Below are 4,830 nucleotides of genomic sequence, written 5' to 3' on the forward strand. Positions count from 1 at the left end.
AGAAAATAACACAAAATGTATACACAAAATCTAAAACAAAAATATTATTAAAAATTGGTTCATAGCACTTATATGGCAAAATATTTAAATGAAATACTTGAATAAAACGTTTGTGCCAGAAATACATACACAAAATTTTCATTTAAACATATTTAGTTAAAGTATGGCGTATTTTTCCTTAAGATATTTTTTGAGCCTGTTACCAGTTTGTTTGTAATTAAGCACAAAGCTACACAATGGGCTATCTGTGCTCTGCCCACCACGGGTATCGAAACCCGGATTCTAGCGTTGTAACTCCGCAGACATGCCGCTGTGCCACTGGGGGGCGCCTGTTACCAGTATAAATTTGTTCCGTGGTTCAGTTGTAATGTAAACATATGTCACGTTTCAATTACATGTTAACATAATGGTAATAGTATTCGAATGCGACTAGTTATATTGATTTTAAAAGCTCTACAGATTGCACTTGTCCTCCGGGGCTCAATAACTCGCAGTGAAGAGGACGCAGATAGTCAATTGTGTATCTTTGTGCTAAAAACAACAACCGCAACAGATTGCGCCAAATGATTCAACTACCATATATAATACTACATGTCAAAATATAAAATTATATTTGCCTAAATTTTGATAGCAAATCACTCCAATAACAAATTTTGTTCTATAAATTAATTTCAGTTATTTGGGGCATAAGGCATGTTTTGGTTCACCATAAACCATTAATTGTATATATGAAACTACAAGTGTAATTATATAATTGTCAAATAATTAAATTCCTTAATATGTACCAAACAGGAGTACGAGCATAAAGCAGTGTATTTTCCAGCAACTCTAATTATAAACTCCTGGCTACAAACGTATATCTCTACATACACCTGTTTATCAACGGCCTAATTAATGACCATTTTTTATAGATATGAAGTATTTTATGAATAAACGAAAAACGTCACAGATTTTGAAACTCGTATTCTTTTTGTACACCTGATTGAACAACTCTAACGTTTTTTAAATGAACATATGGCCACTGTTTCGTCTGAAACTTTTCACTTGTACTCTATTACATTAACTTCGCTGATTATATATAAAATGTTTAAATACACAAAACATATTATTCCATGTGAAGATTTTTAACAAGTTAATTTAAATACGCCTGTTTAATGACGAATGAGAAGTACAACCACAGAATTGTCGAATAGCAACATATGTAATGAACGTTTAGGAATACATATACACACACACACACACTCCATATTCATCAAATTCGTGCAATAAATACAAAACTATAATTACAAATAAATACAGTCCTGCGATGGTTTTATTGTCTTTTACATGTTCTACAGTAATTCCTGTACGTTGAATCCGAAAATGATATCCATTTTCCTCCATCACGTATAGGTCTTTCACAAAACGTCATAGCGCAATAGATAAAAGAAAGACCACAACACGTACTTTTGAGACTAAAAGACGTATAGTTACAAAAAAAAAAAAACAGGATGAATGAGGGTGCATATTCGTTTGACATCAATGTTCTTCCCTTTTCTTCAGTTTGTTTGTATTTTGTTAACAAACATAATAATAAAAAAGTTCATTGTGGTAAACGAAATAATAATTTGATCTAAGTAAAAGTTTTTTCTTCCCGATTTGTAAAAAATCCTCATTTGATAAAAACAAATTAATATTATTTTCGAAATCTGCATAACTGAATTACGGTAAATCCGTTATTAAAACCAAAACAATTTTTATGAAGTTTAAATTCGCAGGCCTGTGTAATCATCTGAATGTTAAACACCTTTTTTTATATTTATTGAACTTGCTTGTGAGATCTCAAGGAATTTTCATGCGCTCTTACTTACAGACAGCAAAGGACCCCGAAACCGTACTCCAAACTATTCTGGAGAAATGTACAAGTTACGATTTCCAAAAAGCGCTTTTCGGATAAAGTTAAGCATATTTAATGGTAGCTAAACGTGTAATTCACCTTTTGTGTACCACTTCTACTTCTGTAGCTGATAGCTGGTAAAATATTACTCAGCGGATAAGAAGGGGCGAGCTAGACCTAATTGTTTATTGTTTCTATACTACATAATTTGGTATTGGATTGTTGGTTTGTCTCGGTCTAGGTTAATCCTTTCTTTTCGTCCGTTTTAGATAACAACAGTCCTTGTCAGATACGTTGGGCAATGTTAATTTTTTCGAATACATTTTCGGATCCAAGTTATTGAGCACAATTTTTTTATGGAATCAAGGTCACTTTCACGATCCCGTTTAGCTTTCTGCGAAATCAATTTTCGTTTGATCGCTTTCAAAATCTATCTATAACTAACTAAAAGTGTCTCTTTACTATCATGAATCTAAATTTGGAACCCTAGGATAAATACTCGTGTCAATCCTTTGTCTAACTTCCGGGTTTATTGTGCTGAAATGTGCATATACGAATGAAGTGATACTTGACATTTGCTTCCGAATATATTATGCTGAGATGTGCATATGCAAGTGAAGTGATACTTGACATTTGCTTCCGAATATATTATGCTGAGATGTGCATATGCAAGTGAAGTGATACTTGACATTTGCTTAAACCTGTATCTGCACACCGTATTTAACAAATAATAACGAAAAATATGTTACAGACTTCTTTTCATCAAAGGTAAAATTGAAAATATAATCTATAACATTATATGCATTCTTTATGGGATATTTATAGGGTTTTTAAGTCCTTTTTAATTTACCAAATAAACTTTTCTTACTAAAATATTATAGCTACTATTTATAAAAGTAGTATAGTCATTGAATTTGTATTAAAAAAATTCGTTTAAATAGCTTTCTTAGAATATATTTTGAAGTAAAATATCAAGAAATGGAAACTGTTAATTTCTACTAAAAATAGTAAACATTTTGCGTGAATTTGTTTTGTTTAAGTAATTAAGTAACTTATTAAAATGTCCACTCAACAGAAAGTTATCAAAAGTGTCATCAAAATATTTCATATAATACAGAGGTGGTAATTTCTGTCAGAAACTCTCAAACCAGTTTTGTTTGATCTTTCTATTAAGAATATGATGGAAAGCTATATAATATACCGCTACTTTTTTTTAAGGTGCTGCAATTCAGTTTTAAAATGTTTAGTATGACTGGTAGGTAAGTATTTTATTGTTTTTCATGGTACGATATGGGACGGTAATATAGTGGTACTTCTTAATTTTAGCAATATAATTACGTACATTTTTAGTGTTCTAATTCTATTCCAATTTCGAGTTTTTACCACATCCACAATTGACCGTCAACTGTAAATAATAGTTTCAACATTGTGGAACTAAATACTCAGGCTTTACCCCTTACTGTGCTATTCAGTTGTATTTTCATGCGTTTGAAATATAATTAGAAAGATAAGATATCTATAACCGTAGTTATTTTTCTGGGATGAACCCCTTTACAGTTTTCCTCAAAAGATATAATTAATTTAGTTTCTTTGTGTTGTAATGCACCATTTTTATTTATTTTTATGTATACAGATTCTTATTAATTGTAGTTATATATGCAGTTACTAAGAATTTATCACATTTGTGGAACAAAAACGTAAAACTAGCTACTACAAAATATCAACTGAATGTTTTTCTACTTCAATATCTGTTGTAATTATATGAAGCTGTATAAAAGAATATAACAAACAGCTTTCATCAAGAGGATTCAAAACATAAAAGTCTCTCCTTTTTTTGAGGATTTCAAAACATGTTTAGAATCCGATTTATTGTTTAATAGCTGGAGTGCGCATCCCCTGAACGGGAGTTATGTAAATTCATGATTAATGAAAGGTTATCTTAGAACATGAAAAGTTGCTTCCCTTATATGTAATTGTAAAAAACGCAAAAACGCCCATAAGAACTACAAAACACAAAATGTGAAACCGCAAATTTGTATGTATTCCCCATGGACCCAACAAACCTGAATACCAAATTTGATGAAGATCCATCTACAGGGAATGAAGCAGTGGTAAAAAAAAACGCAAAATGCAAAACTGAAAATTTGTATAACATATTAACATATAACATATTATTTTGAGACAACATGGGATCTATTGGTCCATCTCGGCTGTTCCATCCTCAAAACTAAATTAAAATGGTTAAAAAATAAAATAAAAAAATGTTAAACCCAGCCCTTTTCATTCATATACTTATCAAGCCCCTGCTTTCTTCCATCCAGTCACTCTTCTATTCCAATTTGCTAACTTATCCCCCACACCTATAGAGCTAATGTTTTTAAAAAGTCTTTTGTGTGGCACCTTGTCAAATGCTCTCTGAAAACCCAGATACACCAAATCTACACTCTTACCCTCATCTACTTAAGCAGTAACCTTTTCAAAGAATATTAAAAGATTTGTAAGGCAAGATTTTCCCTTAGTGAAACCATGTATATATATCTCCCCATGGATCCAATTTTGGTGAAGATCCATCTACACCCTGCGAAGTAGTTAAATGGACATACAACAGACAGTAGTATTTTTATTTATATACATTATTGCTGTTTTCTTTTATAACAGAGCTAAAGTTACTTGACAATCTGGGTTTCCAAAAAGAGTTGTTAAGATGAACGTTGGAAAATCAAATGTTTCTGACCTGGAATTATCACATTTCCTTATAAATAAAGTGCCAACAAAACTTTATCACAATTTCAAAATCAGTGGAGATTAAAATGACAAGCAGCGATCTGGATTCATTTATTTTCTTTAAGACAACCTGGCACGGCCTAGTGGTTAGGGCATTAGACTCCCAATCTGCAGGTCACAGGTTCAAATCCTGTTACCAAACATGCTTGCCCTTTTAGCCGTTAGAGCGT

This window comes from Limulus polyphemus, unplaced genomic scaffold (genome assembly GCF_000517525.1).
Source record: "Limulus polyphemus unplaced genomic scaffold, Limulus_polyphemus-2.1.2 Scaffold24, whole genome shotgun sequence".
Taxonomy (NCBI): domain Eukaryota; kingdom Metazoa; phylum Arthropoda; class Merostomata; order Xiphosura; family Limulidae; genus Limulus; species Limulus polyphemus.